The following is a 9,878-nucleotide window of genomic DNA, read 5'->3' on the forward strand; positions in this document are numbered from 1 at the left end:
GTGGGGTTGGGAAAGACAGATGAAAGTGATACAGAGATTTGCAGCACTGATTTCCATGAATAATCTCCCAGCTGTTAGCCTGGGTCCAGAGCCGTTTCCTTATCAGAGAGTACATTTCTACTAGCAACATTTCAGAGTCCATAAGGAAATATTTTAAAGTTACCTTTGGCATTTCAAGGCTAGCACAATTTCCACTGAGCTTCCCTGGACCTCTAGATAAAATATTAACTGCTGAAAGAGGTGCAGAGGCTCCAGCCAGCTGTCACACAGCAGTACAAATGAGAATATAGACTCTGGGACAGAAATGGTGAGATAGCATCCAGTACTTTAAAATCCATCTGTGACTATCACCTGACAGACACACAGGGAAAACCAAAGGCTTACAGGCGAGCTCCACAGATGCCAGCTACCCAGGAAAGGGGTCCCCTTTGTCGAAATACCTGGTCACCTTAGGTCTGGGAGGGGATAGCAGAGATCCAGTCTGGTTTCTCTGCTGTGAAGCCTCTCTGAAGCTTCTTTCACACAGAGGTTCTCTCCTCTGTGGCTGTAAAGCTGCTAGGGGTGGGAGGATTGGGAAGGGCACGTGTTGGGGGAGGAAGGGTGCATGGGCTGTGACCCCTGCAGAACTCCAGCATGCCCCTGGGCTGCAGAAGGACTCTGGCTGAGGGATAGGCAGCCGAGATACTAGCAGTGGGGTGGGTCAGGTCAAGGGACCCAGGCATTGCTTAGGTGTTTGGCTCGCATAATGTGGCATTCAGTTGCTTGAACTGCTGTGAGGAGGCAGATAGATACCTGAGCCTGTCCCTTTCACCTTCCAGCAGAGCAGCCCCGTGGAGGGTGGCTGGGAGGAAACAGATGGGCAACATTGTCTATTTCCCCAGGGATTTACTTCCGAGGACAAGTGCTCCAAGCACTTTAGCAGGCAGCCTCTGTGCATGATAAAGGCGTTATATTCTCCCTGTCTTTGTTGGCTGGTGCCAAGCTGAGTTGGTCCTTTGCTGCTCTTCTTGAAAGGGGCAGACATCTTGTGGAGGGAGTCCTCCCACTTTGCCACATACTGTAATAGCAGGGAAACAGAAACACAGAGGTCCTGTGGCCTAGGAAAAGCCAAAAAGCAAGGTGACTGGCTAGGCTGGCCATGGGAGCCAGGACTCCTGGCTCCTGGGAGCCAGCTGCTGGCTTATATTGCTTACCTAAACATTGTTTAAAGGGACAATGGTGAGCACATGCTTGCTTCTGCTGGGCTTAGTCAGATGTGTTTGTGGTGGCTCTTGGTTTGCTTCAAGAGCTTACCTTGGCTCTTTCCCTATCACTTCACTGGCACCCTGTGAAAGGACTGCAGCAACCCTGGTCATCCCTTGGATGCAGAGGAAGAGTCTGGAGTAGACTGAGGAGTCAATAAATCTGCACACTCCAGGGCTGGCTACAGGCTGGCTAGCTGTTCTTGCAGGCTTGCTAATGCCCAGCTGTGGCTGAATGTGAGGCACACAGTGAGCTCCTGCCCCACTCCTTGCATGTCTTGCATACCTCTGCAGTGCTGTGCTGTGGCCATCCTCCTCACCTGTGACCCCACGGGCTGCCCAGGGCTGCCCAGCCTGCACTGTAGCCTCTTGGCTCTGATGTTGGGCATCATTACCGGTGTGGTCCTTGGTTTTGCTGCATGCCCAATGCTGCCCCTTTGATGAGGGAGCTGCTTCACCGATGGCTCACGCCACCAGAACCACCTGGCCATACATGGCCTCTGCTTCAGGGATGCAGGTGCTGTGTGAGAGGTCTGCAGTAGGCTGCTAAAGGAAAGGAAAGCTGATGAGGAAAGGGGCTGACACCTGGCTCTCCAGGGCTGTGTTGTCTGTTTTATCACTGACTCTCCTTCACTCCGCTCCCCCATCCCCTTCTCCATACAGCATCACAGGGAGATGGTATGAAAGAGCCCCCATCTGCAAAGACTGGGAGAAGTCTGGAGGGGAATAAAAGGTATGGCTGAAAGGCTGACCTGCTTCAGGGTCACTGCACTGTTTTGTTCCTCACTGAAGCAAGCAAGAACACATCTTCACAAGGATGGGGGACAAAGCCCATCCCCTTGCCTGTGCTCTGAGTTGGCTGGATGTGAAATAGCTCCAGTACAGAGGAGACATAGGTGCATGAGACCTATGGCTGAGTTGTTGTACCCCGTCTCTTGGTGTCTGTAGTCAGCATGCTTTGCACTTCCATATGTTCACTGCTGGCATGAGCCATAAGGGCACTTTCCTCTCTTTTTCTCTCTCTGAGCAGCTCAGAGGCTGTGTGTGACCAACTGGCTCTGGGCAGAAGTTAACTGCAAAATGTGTTAAATGAACATTGGGCCTCTATTTCCAAAATCGGCTGTTCCAGAAAGCTGCAAGTAGGCATGGCTAGATCGTCTGTGGTGCCTTCCTCACCATGGTTTCTTCAGCTGCTTGAGGATATGGGGCAGGCTGGTCACTCTCAAGTCATTCTGGACTGGTTCACAGTGACAGCCTGAGCTGCACATCTCCCCTCTCCTCCTGCTTCCCTGCTTCTCAGAATCTCAGTCTAACCCTTGCAGAGGAACAGACGCCCCTCTGTAACTGGACAGCCTGTCTTGCCTGCCTAGGACTAGGACCTCGCAACTCGGTGCTTTGTGGACTCTCAGCATCTCCACTACTTCATGGCCAATAGGCATGCAAGCAGTTTTCCAGGACAGGTCTGCATAAAATATTTACTGCCCCAGCAGAAGCAGGGTATCTCCACTACATGTCGTATCACTTAGGCTCAGCTTAGCCCTAAGTCACTGTTTACAGATGGATTTTATTTACTTAGAACTGCAAGTGAATCTGGTTCACTGATAGAGTCAAGTTACGAAGAAAGTGCACAAATGTCATGCAGAATTAGGATTACTCCCAGCAGAAAGAAGTCCTTTCAGATGCTAAGGATCTTGGCTAACTTGTGAGGCTGACTGGTCTGTGCCCTAAACCAGGACTAAAATGCTGAGAGAGGTCCTAGAGCTTCACCTTTCTTGCCACTGGTGTTCAAGGTGACTGAGGAGATATCAGGGAACTGAATACTGGCTCTGGGCAGCCAGCACCTTTTTTCTCCTGAAGGGGAATGGACAATCCTTCTTCACTTGCCCCTTGCAAACCTTAGCTTCCTTAGCCGTTGTGATGGGAAAACACATGGAATTAAGTAATTTTGCCTTCCCTCCTTCCCAAAGAGCCTTTAATTGTTTCTACTTTACCTCTTGACTGAATGTAATTCCTGAATTCAGGCGTTAAAGTGTTTTCCCATGCCTGCAGCCTCCCTGTAACCATACAATCTACAGATTAGGAGATACTTATCACAGGAGGGGATCTGGCACTCTGTGCATCTTTCTTGCTCTGCTTGGAAAGAGCAGGGACAAATATTTGAGATGAAAGTGAATGTCTTCACTTTGTTAGGAACAGGGCACTGATAATAGCTCTGCCTCACATGCTTGGCTAGCCTTGTGCCATGCCCTGGGATGCTGCCAAATTTGTGTTCAGCTGATCCCTTGCTATCTGCGAGGGAAGGCAGAGCCAATGCCCACTCAACGGGACTTTGTCCTCCTGATGGCAGGCAGCTTATGAAACGTCAGCCTTTGAGTGTGCTGGCATGGCAGAAAGGCTCTGACCCTCACAATAGCAGCGTTCTCTGTGGACTCAGCTGGTGAAAGGCTAGCACAAAGTTAAACCTGAGCCCAGGCAGGCTTAGAGCACTTTTCGGCAAGATCTCATCAGTTATTGGCAGTACCCGAGGCAACGACCGCGGGTTGGATGAGCTTTCCACAGCATGACTGTATGAACGGTGGTGTGTGCATACACATATATGTCTATACTTGCTTGCATTTTTCTGTAGACTAAAAGCCACAGACTTTAAAAGCTCTTGATAATCATCCCCCACATTTCATATATTCTATGTATGGGGGACAGGGCAGAGGGTGAGGCCTGTCTGGTCTTACGGAGGACCATACTATCCAGACACCATACCCTGGGCTGTTGCTATCACAGTTCTCTCTGTGTTGCTGCCACAGCCCCTGTTTGCATGGAGCACATATTTGCACAAAGTGCAATTAAGTCTTTCCTGTCCAGAGATGCTTTCAAACTGTGATAAAATGCTGTTCTGGCTTCTGTAGTCCTTTCAAAGGGCAGGTTTAGCTGTTGCGTAGATGCCTTCATGCTCGGATCTGCTGCTGGCAGGATCCGGTGCACCTTCTGAGCACATGGTCCCATGGCTGTTTATAAGTAAGGGGTAATGAGGACGCGGGGCTTTGAAGAGTGTAGTCTTGCTCCTGACAATGTCTGAGCTTGGGACACTTACCTCTGAGCTTACTTGGTGCTAGCTGCTTGCAGAGGGAGCTCTGCCTACAACCTGACTGAGAGAGCAGGACAAGGTGCTTGATGGAGCTCTCTCTGGCTAGTGGGAAGGTAATTCACCAGTGTGGCTGTGGTTTCCAAAGCAATCTGCCCTTTCATTGGAAATCAAACTAGCTGACACAGGCAAGGGGAAATGTTTGTTCAGTTTGAGATCAGAGGCTCTTGTTCTGAAAGCTCAGTTTTATCCTCAGTCCTAACTTCTCTCCATACGGCATTAACCACTGGTCTGGGAACAGAGGATTTGAACTGTCTCCAGAGCTATACAAGCAGATTCGGTGGCTCTCAGTAGTACTCTGTAAATAAGTCCCAGCAGGCAACTGTGAAAGTAAACAGCTTTCTGCAAGCACCAGTGTCTTTCTCCGCAGTTATGTTGTCTGGCAGAGGGTACAATGGAAGGGCTCTGCTAGCTTTTGCAGGGACAGCCTAAGCACCACACACAGCTGGCAGGGACAATCTGCAACTACCAACAGACAGTTTAACCATCCGCCTTGCTGCAGCTCAGTAAGAGCAGGATTTGTAACAGGGAGCCAGGAAACCAGCTGTGTTGCAGAAACAGCTGTGCCATGACATCATCTTTGTCCCTTGGTGTGTATGTCTTTCAACATAGGCTTTAATTACAAAAGCATGAACTCACCTTACCTACAGAGCCAGGTTTCTTACAAAGCAGTTTGTGCCTGCTGGAGGAAAGGCATGGTTTTATGATAGGTGAGTGAGGGACAAATTCTCTTAATGCTTCATGGTAGACTTCTAGAGCAGGGTACTCTGGTGCAACTGAGAGTAATACATGCCCTGAGACCTTGTTAATATTTTCTTGAATATTTCCCTTAGAAAAATGACCTTTATTGGACTATTTGCATAGAATATTTTGGAAATTCTTTGTGCACACATGCATGTCACTGAAAATTTAGAGAAAATGAATGCATTTGCCTTTTGAACTGTTCATTTCTATTAAAACACTATTTTTCTCTGAAGTAGTATCTGTTGTGTTTTTTTTCCAGCTGCACAATATTGCCTCGCCCTCGGCGGCTTGATGTTATCAGGTAAGACTCAAATTATTGAACCATCAGGGATATAAATATATGCTGCTAAATGGTTTAGCTCAATGGCCTTTGCCCTTCCTGGGGATGGAGCTCATCTTCCATCAATATGATTAGCAGAGGAGATTGTGTATTGATTAATTGTCCAGACTCATTTCTCATTAGCTGGCAGTAGCTTGTGATGCATGACCTTTTCCACTGAAGTCAAAGAAGCACATTTTCTCCTTAGTGGTTGGGTGCCCAAATCCCTCAAACTCTCAAGGGCCCATGCTAACAGACTTGATAGCAGTCTCAGTGAAGGTAAACAACCCCGCAGTTGCCTCCAGGATGCCTCTGGGGCAGAGCTGAAGCTGCCTGGCAGCTGGGGGGAAAAACATCTTGCTACTCCCTTGTCTCTTTGGAGGAAAGCATCCCTAACATGCATACCTTTGCAAAAAAGAAGCACAAATACAGCCTGGAGTGCGTTGGCCGGTGCATTGCTGAACCGGCTGCTTAATCACCCTGCCTGGGCATTGTCTGTAAATCAGTGTTTTCCTGCCCGGGGCTGGAGCGCAGTCAGCTGGGCGTTGCTGCTTTCCCGGGGAAGAACTTGAAGTCCCACGGGCAGGGAGTGCTGGCGCAGCTGGATGGGGCCCCAGTGTTTCCAGCATAACTTGTCCCCAGCCCTCCAGCCTCCAGACCTGGCACCTTGTGCTGCCTATTGTGTTAGCAGCTGGGGTTTCAGCGTGAGTGTTAACCTGTTCTTGATCTTCACAGTGACACCCGGGCACTGCTGCCACACTTGGATGGATATTGCTTTTTCCCAGCAGGACCTGGCCCTGGGACAAGCGGGATAAGGAGGTGGCATTCACGAGCTCTATTCCTGTCACTGCCACGCAGTGTGACCTTGAGCAAGGCTGATGGGAGGCGAGGGGAGGCAGTCCTGTGAAGGTGCCACCATCCTTTGTTGTGCCGTAGCAGCCTGCTTCTCAGCCCAGCAAGTTGGAGCACCACGTCAGTCACCCCAGATAATGCAGCCCTTTCTGGGATGGAAACTCAATGGAGGAAACACATGTGCTCCACCTGAGAAATGCTACCCAGCGGCACTGTGCTGAACAGTACCCAGGCAAAGGAGGCAGGGGAGCTCTGGGAAGGACTGTGGTTCAGGTGTTAGCGGAGGGGAGCGGGAAGTATGACACTTGGACTAAGGTGCTGAAGACGTGTCCATCATTTCTGCTTCCACCTGAGTTAATTGTCTAGGACCAGGGAGTCTAGGCAACATGGTCAGGTAGAGATAACCTACAACAGAGACGTGTAATCTGAGTCCCCCACCCCACTGGTAGCTCTTTCCGTCACAACGATGTGCGATGCGTGTAGTAGTAGCTGCCTACCTCCTGGGGAAGTGAGATTCCCAACTCAAACTTGTAACGAGAATTGCTGTCTCGAGGTAAGGGCAGTTGCATGCTCTGGCCTTGTAGTGATGCAGCCCACCCTTGCTGCCTTAAGTCAGCATGCCACTTCAGGGCTGTGGTATGGGTAAGGCTAATTTAGGATTACAGCTTCTGTGATGATGAAATCTCACAGCCCTTTTTGGGAGCTCAGGTTTTCAGTATAGAGAGGGATGTACTCAGGTCATCCCTATGGTACCTTCTGAGCAAACAGCAGAGCAGAGCTTATTAGGCATGTTAGCAAGTTCTTCCCTGCTACTGCATCATTTAAAGTTCAAGAAAAACTTGCAGACTGGGAATGGGGAGGAAAAACAACAAGAAGAAAGGAAAAACTAAACCCAGCAGAGAGTGAAAAGAGGAGATGGCTCAAGGTTAGAGGCCAGGGAAGCATGAGTCCAGGAACATGCAAAGGAGGAGAGGCTGCAGGAGGATCTGCAAAGTGCAAAGGGAAGGGACAAAATGAAGCTGGAGACCCCCGGGAGCACCAGGAAAGACAGGTCTGTGTGAGTGGGTATGCTTTAGGACAAATCACCTCCCTGTTACAAAGGGGATCTGGAACCAAAAAGGAGCCTGATGGGAAGAGAGAATAATCCAGTGATTCCCTTTTTCTTGAGACAAATGAAGGAGCCAGATTCCCACTGAAATGGAAAGTGGATGACTGCAGATACTGCACAAGGTATTTTACATACCTCAGTGAAACATGTCCTAAGAGAAGAAGGGCAAATCCATGGCCCAGATATTACAGATGCCTTGGGAACTGCTGCCAGCATTGTCTTGTCTCTTTGAAGGCACCCACAGGAAGAGGGATGTCTTTGGCAGCTTGGGTGTGCACGTGGAGGAACACAGCCTGCTGGGATCGAGATGGTCAGGACAGGGTTTAGACTAAGACATGGGGAGGAGGACTTGGTATTTTGTGTGGGCTTTTTAGCTGGGACTTGTGTGGTTTCCATGCCTGCTTTTGATGTGTAGCTGAAGGAAGAGCATAGATATCAAGATACAGTGGTGACTAAAGGAACATATGAGAGCAGGAGTGTAACAATAGTTCAAGCAGGAAACTGGTACTCCATCCAAGATTATATAGCCAGTACATATGGGAAACTGGGAGAAACAATGGAAATGCCTGGACGCTGGAGACAAGGAGCTCATGAGCAATATATAGGTGAAGCCACAACTAGGGTATGAAACTGTGTATGCCAGGGCTTTTGGAGGTAGGATGGGCAGTTGTCATGGCTGGACCACTGAGACTGAAGGATCTGTGCTGCTCAGAAGAGCAAAGAAGAGTGGGGCATGTGGTAGTATTGTCTGTTCATGGTATTGTTGAATATGAAGAAACAAGAAGCAGCAGAGGTGATAAAGCAGAGGCTGTTTGGACTTAAAGCACCTCAAGGAAAGACAACTGTAGTTCTGTTGTAATTATTCAAAGTTGCATCAGGATATTGATGAAGGTCTGTAATATTTTTAGAAAGATATGCAGTACCAGGGATTGTCATTACTACAGGTTTTAACTTCTTATGTGGAGAATAATTGCTACTAGGATAGGCTGGGCCCAGGTATTCTTGGATGCAATGGTTGACATATTTCTTCACTAAAGAGGCGGCAAACTAATCAGAGCTGCTCTTTTGTTTGACCTGGTTTTGGTAACCAGTGAGATTTTACAGAATGGTGTGGCAGAAGATAACTTTTAACCTTGACTGGGCACAGACTAATTCTATTTAAATTAAATGGAAGAGTAAATATCATGGGGCCACAGCTAAGATTTTTCGGCTTCAGAATAGGAACAATCACAGAAGTTATGGGACTGAAGTGATGAAGCGATTTCAGCTAAAAGTCAAAAGCATTTGTATGTGGAAGACATTCAGGCTTAGCCCTGCAAAAGCTAACATGCTTTCCCGAGCAAGAGGGTGAAGGGAGAGCATGTAGAAAAGGTGGCTCTCCCTGTACCAAAAATTTCCTCAGTGAAAGATGGGAGTGGTCAGCAAAGAAACCTACGCTGTAGAGGTCACAAGGTTTAGGGAGAAAGACACGTCAGTCGGCAGAAATCAAAATGAGATAGACCTGGCAGAGGAAGTTGTGAGCTGCTGAAAGTTCTTTGTAAAGGTAAAAAGAGCAAGTCAAGAGATCAGGCCTCTGTGCAGTGCAGCTAAGATCAAGGTATGCCTCAGAAACCAAAAGTTTTGCCTCACCTTGCAGGAAAGATAGTGTGGAGGAAGGGGATTACTCATTGATGGCTAAAAGTGTCTGGAAATAGAAACAGTTCCATCAGAGGTCAAGGCAAAACATGCAAGCTTTATTCAGATCAGAAGGTTCTCAGAGATACATCAAGTAGTAAATCCAGTAGGATCGATGTTGAATCAACCTGTTCAACTGAAGGTTGGATGGAGACCACACAGTTGCACAGGATCAACAATTTTACCTAAATTTAATTAAGGAACAAAAAAGGGCTGTGGTTACTTACAGACCCAAGGGCTTAGAACAACTTTTCTTTTTATCCTAGAACACAGTATGAGTAATTAAAGATATTGAAATGCATAGACAATGGGACAAAATTCAACATGGCTGTATGAAGGGTAGAGTCTTTCCATTTATTTTATGCTTGGAGAAGAGATTTTTTTAAACATCAGTTATGTGGTATATGAAATGTATCTGGGTTTCACAGAAGGTGGTTGCAAAGTTGTGAAAGCAGGGGAGTACAGAGATTCACACTTGAACTGAAAACTGGGTAACAAATTGCTTAATGAAGAGACCCTGAAACATAAAATAGTAGGCAACTGCTAATGAAATTCCTTAGGGACAGCTTCTGGCACCAGTAAATTTCATATCTTCACTGATGACCTTGGAGAAAAAATTTAAATGTTTTCCGAAGAGGCAAAAAAAGGAGGCATTGCCAGTACTGAGGAGGAGAAAAGTACCTTCCAGAAGAGCTGGAAAAGGAGAGAGAAAATTATAACAAGTGCAAAGAATGGCACTACAGTGATCTGGGGGAAAAGAGAGAGATGATGGTAGGAGTCTTTGCTTTTTTCAGCCTAGCA

Source organism: Phalacrocorax carbo, chromosome 1 (genome assembly GCF_963921805.1).
Source record: "Phalacrocorax carbo chromosome 1, bPhaCar2.1, whole genome shotgun sequence".
Classification (NCBI taxonomy): Eukaryota; Metazoa; Chordata; class Aves; order Suliformes; family Phalacrocoracidae; genus Phalacrocorax; species Phalacrocorax carbo.